The sequence below is a fragment of the Pleurodeles waltl genome, chromosome 1_2 (genome assembly GCF_031143425.1).
Source record: "Pleurodeles waltl isolate 20211129_DDA chromosome 1_2, aPleWal1.hap1.20221129, whole genome shotgun sequence".
Taxonomy (NCBI): Eukaryota; Metazoa; Chordata; class Amphibia; order Caudata; family Salamandridae; genus Pleurodeles; species Pleurodeles waltl.
In genome coordinates this window covers 303,885,625-303,898,642 of record NC_090437.1, presented here as the reverse complement: position 1 = coordinate 303,898,642, position 13,018 = coordinate 303,885,625, and positions in this window count along the sequence as shown.

Below are 13,018 nucleotides of genomic sequence, written 5' to 3'. Positions count from 1 at the left end.
GGTGATTACAAAGGAAGTGATTTGGTGGTGGACATCATCTTTTTATGCCCCCCCTCACTCTCAGAAGGGGTTACATTTTGGGGAGCAGTGTCAAAAGGGGCATTAGGGTGCATTATTAAGGGGTGCCAGGAGACACAGTCCTCCATTCTATAGGCTCATCAAAAACCAACAAGAACAACAGGTAATTCAGCAAGTAGATTTAAAGCCTCTCTGTGGATTTATGTTCATACTGCTCCCTCTAGTAATGTTACAAGGCAACTGCAGTTTAATCACTGGATTGAGAAAGGGGCCGTCCTATGCAAATAATCTCCTCCCATGATTACTTCTGTGAGCTTCCGTTGTGATACAATGATAGGACCTTCAACATATGCTCTTCAGCAGATTTGTAAAGTTATCAAATTGCCTTAGGCTAAGGATTGTTCCACTTGAAGGCCCTCAGATAAGTACCCCACCCTCACTTAGCAGGGTACTGAATTACATGCAGTAATCCTCTATACAGAACATGGGCGTTTGTGGGCCTACTGTAAAGGCTGTATGCTAAGACTGGGATGTTTAAAATCCCATAGCACAGCAGCTATAGGTCTATGTTATAGCAGAGGGTGGGAGTAGAAAGAGAGTGTGAGTCAGGTGGTAGGGGTGGAGCAAGAAGGACAGGCAGAGAGAGACCCATATAGAGAGAGGAGGTATAGACAGATAATAGCAGGGGTGGTTGGAGAACTTAGAGGAGGAAGGGGGACATTGAGGGAGCATGGTGGGAGACCAAGAGTGGGTGGAGTCACAGAGGAAAGGCAGTGCCAGGATGCAGGAGAAGAAGTGGTGTAGGCCAGAGAGCAAGAGTGAGTGCAGGACAGGGAGCATAGTGGAGTGGGGTCACTGCTGACAAGCAAGCAGAGCCCAGCCCCTCGCATACAAATGGGGTGATTACAAAGGAAGGGATTTGGTGGTGGACATCATCTTTTTATGCCCCCCCTCACTCTCAGAAGGGGTCAAATTTTGGGGAGCAGTGTCAAAAGGGGCATTAGGGTGGATTATTAAGGGGTGCCAGGAGACACAGTCCTCCATTCTAAAGGCTCATCAAAAACTAACAAGAACAAAAGGTAATTCAGCAAGTAGATTTAAAGCCTCTCTGTGGATTTATGTTCAACTGCTCCCTCTAGTAATGTTACATGGCAACTGCAGTTTAATCACTGGATTGAGAAAGGGGCCGTCCTATGCAAATAATCTCCTCCCATGATTACTTCTGTGAGCTTCCATTGTGATACAATGATAGGACCTTCAACATATGCTCTTCAGCAGATTTGTAAAGTTATCAAATTGCCTTAGGCTAAGGATTGTTCCACTTGAAGGCCCTCAGATAAGTACCCCACCCTCACTTAGCAGGGTACTGAATTACATGCAGTAATCCTCTATACAGAACATGGCCGTTCGTGGGCCTACTGTAAAGGCTGTATGCTAAGACTGGGATGTTTAAAATCCCATAGCATAGCAGACATAGGTCCAGGTTATAGCAGAGGGTGGGAGTAGAAAGAGAGTGTTAGTCAGGTGGTAGGGGTGGAGCAAGAAGAACAGGCAGAGAGAGACCCATATAGAGAGAGGAGGTATAGACAGAAAATAGCAGGGGTGGTTGGAGAACTTAGAGGAGGAAGGGGGACATTGAGGGAGCATGGTGGGAGACCAAGAGTGGGTGGAGTCACAGAGGAAAGGCAGTGCCAGGATGCAGGAGAAGAAGCGGTGTAGGCCAGAGAGCAAGAGTGAGTGCAGGACAGGAAGCATAGTGGAGTGGGGTCACTGCTGACAAGCAAGCAGAGCCCACCCCCTCACATGCAAATGGGGTGATTACAAAGGAAGGGATTTGGTGGTGGACATCATCTTTTTATGCCCCCCCTCACTCTCAGAAGGGGTTACATTTTGGGGAGCAGTGTCAAAAGGGGCATTAGGGTGCATTATTAAGGGGTGCCAGGAGACACAGTCCTCCATTCTATAGGCTCATCAAAAACCAACAAGAACAACAGGTAATTCAGCAAGTAGATTTAAAGCCTCTCTGTGGATTTATGTTCATACTGCTCCCTCTAGTAATGTTACAAGGCAACTGCAGTTTAATCACTGGATTGAGAAAGGGGCCGTCCTATGCAAATAATCTCCTCCCATGATTACTTCTGTGAGCTTCCGTTGTGATACAATGATAGGACCTTCAACATATGCTCTTCAGCAGATTTGTGAAGTTATCAAATTGCCTTAGGCTAAGGATTGTTCCACTTGAAGGCCCTCAGATAAGTACCCCACACTCACTTAGCAGGGTACTGAATTACATGCAGTAATCCTCTATACAGAACATGGGCGTTTGTGGGCCTACTGTAAAGGCTGTATGCTAAGACTGGGATGTTTAAAATCCTATAGCACAGCAGCCATAGGTCCAGGTTATAGCAGAGGGTGGGAGTAGAAAGAGAGTGTGAGTCAGGTGGTAGGGGTGGAGCAAGAAGGACAGGCAGAGAGAGACCCATATAGAGAGAGGAGGTATAGACAGATAATAGCAGGGGTGGTTGGAGAACTTAGAGGAGGAAGGGGGACATTGAGGGAGCATGGTGGGAGACCAAGAGTGGGAGGAGTCACAGAGGAAAGGCAGTGCCAGGATGCAGGAGAAGAAGTGGCGTAGGCCAGAGAGCAAGAGTGAGTGCAGGACAGGATGCATGGTGGAGTGGGGTCACTGCTGACAAGCAAGCAGAGCCCAGCCCCTCGCATACAAATGGGGTGATTACAAAGGAAGGGATTTGGTGGTGGACATCATCTTTTTAACCCCCCCCTCACTCTCAGAAGGGGTCAAATTTTGGGGAGCAGTGTCAAAAGGGGCATTAGGGTGCATTATTAAGGGGTGCCAGGAGACACAGTCCTCCATTCTAAAGGCTCATCAAAAACCAACAAGAACAAAGGGTAATTCAGCAAGTAGATTTAAAGCCTCTCTGTGGATTTATGTTCAACTGCTCCCTCTAGTAATGTTACATGGCAACTGCTGTTTAATCACTGGATTGAGAAAGGGGCCGTCCTATGCAAATAATCTCCTCCCATGATTACTTCTGTGAGCTTCCGTTGTGATACAATGATAGGACCTTCAACATATGCTCTTCAGCAGATTTGTAAAGTTATCAAATTGCCTTAGGCTAAGGATTGTTCCACTTGAAGGCCCTCAGATAAGTACCCCACCCTCACTTAGCAGGGTACTGAATTACATGCAGTAATCCTCTATACAGAACATGGCCGTTCGTGGGCCTACTGTAAAGGCTGTATGCTAAGACTGGGATGTTTAAAATCCCATAGCACAGCAGCCATAGGTCAAGGTTATAGCAGAGGGTGGGAGTAGAAAGAGAGTGTGAGTCAGGTGATAGGGGTGGAGCAAGAAGAACAGGCAGAGTGCGACCCATATAGAGAGGGGAGATATAGACAGATAATAGCAGGGGTGGTTGGAGAACTTAGAGGAGGAAGGGGGACATTGAGGGAGCATGGTGGGAGACCAAGAGTGGGTGGAGTCACAGAGGAAAGGCAGTGCCAGGATGCAGGAGAAGAAGCGGTGTAGGCCAGAGAGCAAGAGTGAGTGCAGGACAGGAAGCATAGTGGAGTGGGGTCACTGCTGACAAGCAAGCAAAGCCCACCCCCTCACATTCAAATGGGGTGATTACAAAGGAAGTGATTTGGTGGTGGACATCATCTTTTTATGCCCCCCCTCACTCTCAGAAGGGGTTACATTTTGGGGAGCAGTGTCAAAAGGGGCATTAGGGTGCATTATTAAGGGGTGCCAGGAGACACAGTCCTCCATTCTATAGGCTCATCAAAAACCAACAAGAACAACAGGTAATTCAGCAAGTAGATTTAAAGCCTCTCTGTGGATTTATGTTCATACTGCTCCCTCTAGTAATGTTACAAGGCAACTGCAGTTTAATCACTGGATTGAGAAAGGGGCCGTCCTATGCAAATAATCTCCTCTCATGATTACTTCTGTGAGCTTCCGTTGTGATACAATGATAGGACCTTCAACATATGCTCTTCAGCAGATTTGTAAAGTTATCAAATTGCCTTAGGCTAAGGATTGTTCCACTTGAAGGCCCTCAGATAAGTACCCCACCCTCACTTAGCAGGGTACTGAATTACATGCAGTAATCCTCTATACAGAACATGGGCGTTTGTGGGCCTACTGTAAAGGCTGTATGCTAAGACTGGGATGTTTAAAATCCCATAGCACAGCAGCTATAGGTCTATGTTATAGCAGAGGGTGGGAGTAGAAAGAGAGTGTGAGTCAGGTGGTAGGGGTGGAGCAAGAAGGACAGGCAGAGAGAGACCCATATAGAGAGAGGAGGTATAGACAGATAATAGCAGGGGTGGTTGGAGAACTTAGAGGAGGAAGGGGGACATTGAGGGAGCATGGTGGGAGACCAAGAGTGGGAGGAGTCACAGAGGAAAGGCAGTGCCAGGATGCAGGAGAAGAAGTGGCGTAGGCCAGAGAGCAAGAGTGAGTGCAGGACAGGATGCATGGTGGAGTGGGGTCACTGCTGACAAGCAAGCAGAGCCCAGCCCCTCGCATACAAATGGGGTGATTACAAAGGAAGGGATTTGGTGGTGGACATCATCTTTTTAACCCCCCCCTCACTCTCAGAAGGGGTCAAATTTTGGGGAGCAGTGTCAAAAGGGGCATTAGGGTGCATTATTAAGGGGTGCCAGGAGACACAGTCCTCCATTCTAAAGGCTCATCAAAAACCAACAAGAACAAAAGGTAATTCAGCAAGTAGATTTAAAGCCTCTCTGTGGATTTATGTTCAACTGCTCCCTCTAGTAATGTTACATGGCAACTGCAGTTTAATCACTGGATTGAGAAAGGGGCCGTCCTATGCAAATAATCTCCTCCCATGATTACTTCTGTGAGCTTCCGTTGTGATACAATGATAGGACCTTCAACATATGCTCTTCAGCAGATTTGTAAAGTTATCAAATTGCCTTAGGCTAAGGATTGTTCCACTTGAAGGCCCTCAGATAAGTACCCCACCCTCACTTAGCAGGGTACTGAATTACATGCAGTAATCCTCTATACAGAACATGGCCGTTCGTGGGCCTACTGTAAAGGCTGTATGCTAAGACTGGGATGTTTAAAATCCCATAGCACAGCAGCCATAGGTCAAGGTTATAGCAGAGGGTGGGAGTAGAAAGAGAGTGTGAGTCAGGTGATAGGGGTGGAGCAAGAAGAACAGGCAGAGTGCGACCCATATAGAGAGGGGAGGTATAGACAGATAATAGCAGGGGTGGTTGGAGAACTTAGAGGAGGAAGGGGGACATTGAGGGAGCATGGTGGGAGACCAAGAGTGGGTGGAGTCACAGAGGAAAGGCAGTGCCAGGATGCAGGAGAAGAAGCGGTGTAGGCCAGAGAGCAAGAGTGAGTGCAGGACAGGAAGCATAGTGGAGTGGGGTCACTGCTGACAAGCAAGCAAAGCCCACCCCCTCACATTCAAATGGGGTGATTACAAAGGAAGTGATTTGGTGGTGGACATCATCTTTTTATGCCCCCCCTCACTCTCAGAAGGGGTTACATTTTGGGGAGCAGTGTCAAAAGGGGCATTAGGGTGCATTATTAAGGGGTGCCAGGAGACACAGTCCTCCATTCTATAGGCTCATCAAAAACCAACAAGAACAACAGGTAATTCAGCAAGTAGATTTAAAGCCTCTCTGTGGATTTATGTTCATACTGCTCCCTCTAGTAATGTTACAAGGCAACTGCAGTTTAATCACTGGATTGAGAAAGGGGCCGTCCTATGCAAATAATCTCCTCCCATGATTACTTCTGTGAGCTTCCGTTGTGATACAATGATAGGACCTTCAACATATGCTCTTCAGCAGATTTGTAAAGTTATCAAATTGCCTTAGGCTAAGGATTGTTCCACTTGAAGGCCCTCAGATAAGTACCCCACCCTCACTTAGCAGGGTACTGAATTACATGCAGTAATCCTCTATACAGAACATGGGCGTTTGTGGGCCTACTGTAAAGGCTGTATGCTAAGACTGGGATGTTTAAAATCCCATAGCATAGCAGACATAGGTCCAGGTTATAGCAGAGGGTGGGAGTAGAAAGAGAGTGTTAGTCAGGTGGTAGGGGTGGAGCAAGAAGAACAGGCAGAGAGAGACCCATATAGAGAGAGGAGGTATAGACAGAAAATAGCAGGGGTGGTTGGAGAACTTAGAGGAGGAAGGGGGACATTGAGGGAGCATGGTGGGAGACCAAGAGTGGGTGGAGTCACAGAGGAAAGGCAGTGCCAGGATGCAGGAGAAGAAGCGGTGTAGGCCAGAGAGCAAGAGTGAGTGCAGGACAGGAAGCATAGTGGAGTGGGGTCACTGCTGACAAGCAAGCAGAGCCCACCCCCTCACATGCAAATGGGGTGATTACAAAGGAAGGGATTTGGTGGTGGACATCATCTTTTTATGCCCCCCCTCACTCTCAGAAGGGGTTACATTTTGGGGAGCAGTGTCAAAAGGGGCATTAGGGTGCATTATTAAGGGGTGCCAGGAGACACAGTCCTCCATTCTATAGGCTCATCAAAAACCAACAAGAACAACAGGTAATTCAGCAAGTAGATTTAAAGCCTCTCTCTGGATTTATGTTCATACTGCTCCCTCTAGTAATGTTACAAGGCAACTGCAGTTTAATCACTGGATTGAGAAAGGGGCCGTCCTATGCAAATAATCTCCTCCCATGATTACTTCTGTGAGCTTCCGTTGTGATACAATGATAGGACCTTCAACATATGCTCTTCAGCAGATTTGTGAAGTTATCAAATTGCCTTAGGCTAAGGATTGTTCCACTTGAAGGCCCTCAGATAAGTACCCCACCCTCACTTAGCAGGGTACTGAATTACATGCAGTAATCCTCTATACAGAACATGGGCGTTTGTGGGCCTACTGTAAAGGCTGTATGCTAAGACTGGGATGTTTAAAATCCTATAGCACAGCAGCCATAGGTCCAGGTTATAGCAGAGGGTGGGAGTAGAAAGAGAGTGTGAGTCAGGTGGTAGGGGTGGAGCAAGAAGGACAGGCAGAGAGAGACCCATATAGAGAGAGGAGGTATAGACAGATGATAGCAGGGGTGGTTGGAGAACTTAGAGGAGGAAGGGGGACATTGAGGGAGCATGGTGGGAGACCAAGAGTGGGTGGAGTCACAGAGGAAAGGCAGTGCCAGGATGCAGGAGAAGAAGTGGTGTAGACCAGAGAGCAAGAGTGAGTGCAGGACAGGAAGCATAGTGGAGTGGGGTCACTGCTGACAAGCAAGCAGAGCCCAGCCCCTCACATTCAAATGGGGTGATTACAAAGGAAGTGATTTGGTGGTGGACATCATCTTTTTATGCCCCCCCTCACTCTCAGAAGGGGTTACATTTTGGGGAGCAGTGTCAAAAGGGGCATTAGGGTGCATTATTAAGGGGTGCCAGGAGACACAGTCCTCCATTCTATAGGCTCATCAAAAACCAACAAGAACAACAGGTAATTCAGCAAGTAGATTTAAAGCCTCTCTGTGGATTTATGTTCATACTGCTCCCTCTAGTAATGTTACAAGGCAACTGCAGTTTAATCACTGGATTGAGAAAGGGGCCGTCCTATGCAAATAATCTCCTCCCATGATTACTTCTGTGAGCTTCCGTTGTGATACAATGATAGGACCTTCAACATATGCTCTTCAGCAGATTTGTAAAGTTATCAAATTGCCTTAGGCTAAGGATTGTTCCACTTGAAGGCCCTCAGATAAGTACCCCACCCTCACTTAGCAGGGTACTGAATTACATGCAGTAATCCTCTATACAGAACATGGGCGTTTGTGGGCCTACTGTAAAAGCTGTATGCTAAGACTGGGATGTTTAAAATCCCATAGCACAGCAGCTATAGGTCTATGTTATAGCAGAGGGTGGGAGTAGAAAGAGAGTGTGAGTCAGGTGGTAGGGGTGGAGCAAGAAGGACAGGCAGAGAGAGACCCATATAGAGAGAGGAGGTATAGACAGATAATAGCAGGGGTGGTTGGAAAACTTAGAGGAGGAAGGGGGACATTGAGGGAGCATGGTGGGAGACCAAGAGTGGGAGGAGTCACAGAGGAAAGGCAGTGCCAGGATGCAGGAGAAGAAGTGGCGTAGGCCAGAGAGCAAGAGTGAGTGCAGGACAGGATGCATGGTGGAGTGGGGTCACTGCTGACAAGCAAGCAGAGCCCAGCCCCTCGCATACAAATGGGGTGATTACAAAGGAAGGGATTTGGTGGTGGACATCATCTTTTTAACCCCCCCCTCACTCTCAGAAGGGGTCAAATTTTGGGGAGCAGTGTCAAAAGGGGCATTAGGGTGGATTATTAAGGGGTGCCAGGAGACACAGTCCTCCATTCTAAAGGCTCATCAAAAACTAACAAGAACAAAAGGTAATTCAGCAAGTAGATTTAAAGCCTCTCTGTGGATTTATGTTCAACTGCTCCCTCTAGTAATGTTACATGGCAACTGCAGTTTAATCACTGGATTGAGAAAGGGGCCGTCCTATGCAAATAATCTCCTCCCATGATTACTTCTGTGAGCTTCCGTTGTGATACAATGATAGGACCTTCAACATATGCTCTTCAGCAGATTTGTAAAGTTATCAAATTGCCTTAGGCTAAGGATTGTTCCACTTGAAGGCCCTCAGATAAGTACCCCACCCTCACTTAGCAGGGTACTGAATTACATGCAGTAATCCTCTATACAGAACATGGCCGTTCGTGGGCCTACTGTAAAGGCTGTATGCTAAGACTGGGATGTTTAAAATCCCATAGCATAGCAGACATAGGTCCAGGTTATAGCAGAGGGTGGGAGTAGAAAGAGAGTGTTAGTCAGGTGGTAGGGGTGGAGCAAGAAGAACAGGCAGAGAGAGACCCATATAGAGATTGGAGGTATAGACAGAAAATAGCAGGGGTGGTTGGAGAACTTAGAGGAGGAAGGGGGACATTGAGGGAGCATGGTGGGAGACCAAGAGTGGGTGGAGTCACAGAGGAAAGGCAGTGCCAGGATGCAGGAGAAGAAGCGGTGTAGGCCAGAGAGCAAGAGTGAGTGCAGGACAGGAAGCATAGTGGAGTGGGGTCACTGCTGACAAGCAAGCAGAGCCCACCCCCTCACATGCAAATGGGGTGATTACAAAGGAAGGGATTTGGTGGTGGACATCATCTTTTTATGCCCCCCCTCACTCTCAGAAGGGGTTACATTTTGGGGAGCAGTGTCAAAAGGGGCATTAGGGTGCATTATTAAGGGGTGCCAGGAGACACAGTCCTCCATTCTATAGGCTCATCAAAAACCAACAAGAACAACAGGTAATTCAGCAAGTAGATTTAAAGCCTCTCTGTGGATTTATGTTCATACTGCTCCCTCTAGTAATGTTACAAGGCAACTGCAGTTTAATCACTGGATTGAGAAAGGGGCCGTCCTATGCAAATAATCTCCTCCCATGATTACTTCTGTGAGCTTCCGTTGTGATACAATGATAGGACCTTCAACATATGCTCTTCATCAGATTTGTGAAGTTATCAAATTGCCTTAGGCTAAGGATTGTTCCACTTGAAGGCCCTCAGATAAGTACCCCACACTCACTTAGCAGGGTACTGAATTACATGCAGTAATCCTCTATACAGAACATGGGCGTTTGTGGGCCTACTGTAAAGGCTGTATGCTAAGACTGGGATGTTTAAAATCCTATAGCACAGCAGCCATAGGTCCAGGTTATAGCAGAGGGTGGGAGTAGAAAGAGAGTGTGAGTCAGGTGGTAGGGGTGGAGCAAGAAGGACAGGCAGAGAGAGACCCATATAGAGAGAGGAGGTATAGACAGATAATAGCAGGGGTGGTTGGTGAACTTAGAGGAGGAAGGGGGACATTGAGGGAGCATGGTGGGAGACCAAGAGTGGGAGGAGTCACAGAGGAAAGGCAGTGCCAGGATGCAGGAGAAGAAGTGGCGTAGGCCAGAGAGCAAGAGTGAGTGCAGGACAGGATGCATGGTGGAGTGGGGTCACTGCTGACAAGCAAGCAGAGCCCAGCCCCTCGCATACAAATGGGGTGATTACAAAGGAAGGGATTTGGTGGTGGACATCATCTTTTTAACCCCCCCCCCCTCACTCTCAGAAAGGGTCAAATTTTGGGGAGCAGTGTCAAAAGGGGCATTAGGGTGCATTATTAAGGGGTGCCAGGAGACACAGTCCTCCATTCTAAAGGCTCATCAAAAACCAACAAGAACAAAAGGTAATTCAGCAAGTAGATTTAAAGCCTCTCTGTGGATTTATGTCCAACTGCTCCCTCTAGTAATGTTACATGGCAACTGCAGTTTAATCACTGGATTGAGAAAGGGGCCGTCCTATGCAAATAATCTCCTCCCATGATTACTTCTGTGAGCTTCCGTTGTGATACAATGATAGGACCTTCAACATATGCTCTTCAGCAGATTTGTAAAGTTATCAAATTGCCTTAGGCTAAGGATTGTTCCACTTGAAGGCCCTCAGATAAGTACCCCACCCTCACTTAGCAGGGTACTGAATTACATGCAGTAATCCTCTATACAGAACATGGCCGTTCGTGGGCCTACTGTAAAGGCTGTATGCTAAGACTGGGATGTTTAAAATCCCATAGCACAGCAGCCATAGGTCAAGGTTATAGCAGAGGGTGGGAGTAGAAAGAGAGTGTGAGTCAGGTGATAGGGGTGGAGCAAGAAGAACAGGCAGAGTGCGACCCATATAGAGAGGGGAGGTATAGACAGATAATAGCAGGGGTGGTTGGAGAACTTAGAGGAGGAAGGGGGACATTGAGGGAGCATGGTGGGAGACCAAGAGTGGGTGGAGTCACAGAGGAAAGGCAGTGCCAGGATGCAGGAGAAGAAGCGGTGTAGGCCAGAGAGCAAGAGTGAGTGCAGGACAGGAAGCATAGTGGAGTGGGGTCACTGCTGACAAGCAAGCAAAGCCCACCCCCTCACATTCAAATGGGGTGATTACAAAGGAAGTGATTTGGTGGTGGACATCATCTTTTTATGCCCCCCCTCACTCTCAGAAGGGGTTACATTTTGGGGAGCAGTGTCAAAAGGGGCATTAGGGTGCATTATTAAGGGGTGCCAGGAGACACAGTCCTCCATTCTATAGGCTCATCAAAAACCAACAAGAACAACAGGTAATTCAGCAAGTAGATTTAAAGCCTCTCTGTGGATTTATGTTCATACTGCTCCCTCTAGTAATGTTACAAGGCAACTGCAGTTTAATCACTGGATTGAGAAAGGGGCCGTCCTATGCAAATAATCTCCTCCCATGATTACTTCTGTGAGCTTCCGTTGTGATACAATGATAGGACCTTCAACATATGCTCTTCAGCAGATTTGTAAAGTTATCAAATTGCCTTAGGCTAAGGATTGTTCCACTTGAAGGCCCTCAGATACGTACCCCACCCTCACTTAGCAGGGTACTGAATTACATGCAGTAATCCTCTATACAGAACATGGGCGTTTGTGGGCCTTCTGTAAAGGCTGTATGCTAAGACTGGGATGTTTAAAATCCCATAGCACAGCAGCTATAGGTCTATGTTATAGCAGAGGGTGGGAGTAGAAAGAGAGTGTGAGTCAGGTGGTAGGGGTGGAGCAAGAAGGACAGGCAGAGAGAGACCCATATAGAGAGAGGAGGTATAGACAGATAATAGCAGGGGTGGTTGGAGAACTTAGAGGAGGAAGGGGGACATTGAGGGAGCATGGTGGGAGACCAAGAGTGGGAGGAGTCACAGAGGAAAGGCAGTGCCAGGATGCAGGAGAAGAAGTGGCGTAGGCCAGAGAGCAAGAGTGAGTGCAGGACAGGATGCATGGTGGAGTGGGGTCACTGCTGACAAGCAAGCAGAGCCCAGCCCCTCGCATACAAATGGGGTGATTACAAAGGAAGGGATTTGGTGGTGGACATCATCTTTTTAACCCCCCCCTCACTCTCAGAAGGGGTCAAATTTTGGGGAGCAGTGTCAAAAGGGGCATTAGGGTGCATTATTAAGGGGTGCCAGGAGACACAGTCCTCCATTCTAAAGGCTCATCAAAAACCAACAAGAACAAAAGGTAATTCAGCAAGTAGATTTAAAGCCTCTCTGTGGATTTATGTTCAACTGCTCCCTCTAGTAATGTTACATGGCAACTGCAGTTTAATCACTGGATTGAGAAAGGGGCCGTCCTATGCAAATAATCTCCTCCCATGATTACTTCTGTGAGCTTCCGTTGTGATACAATGATAGGACCTTCAACATATGCTCTTCAGCAGATTTGTAAAGTTATCAAATTGCCTTAGGCTAAGGATTGTTCCACTTGAAGGCCCTCAGATAAGTACCCCACCCTCACTTAGCAGGGTACTGAATTACATGCAGTAATCCTCTATACAGAACATGGCCGTTCGTGGGCCTACTGTAAAGGCTGTATGCTAAGACTGGGATGTTTAAAATCCCATAGCACAGCAGCCATAGGTCAAGGTTATAGCAGAGGGTGGGAGTAGAAAGAGAGTGTGAGTCAGGTGATAGGGGTGGAGCAAGAAGAACAGGCAGAGTGCGACCCATATAGAGAGGGGAGGTATAGACAGATAATAGCAGGGGTGGTTGGAAAACTTAGAGGAGGAAGGGGGACATTGAGGGAGCATGGTGGGAGACCAAGAGTGGGTGGAGTCACAGAGGAAAGGCAGTGCCAGGATGCAGGAGAAGAAGCGGTGTAGGCCAGAGAGCAAGAGTGAGTGCAGGACAGGAAGCATAGTGGAGTGGGGTCACTGCTGACAAGCAAGCAAAGCCCACCCCCTCACATTCAAATGGGGTGATTACAAAGGAAGTGATTTGGTGGTGGACATCATCTTTTTATGCCCCCCCTCACTCTCAGAAGGGGTTACATTTTGGGGAGCAGTGTCAAAAGGGGCATTAGGGTGCATTATTAAGGGGTGCCAGGAGACACAGTCCTCCATTCTATAGGCTCATCAAAAACCAACAAGAACAACAGGTAATTCAGCAAGTAG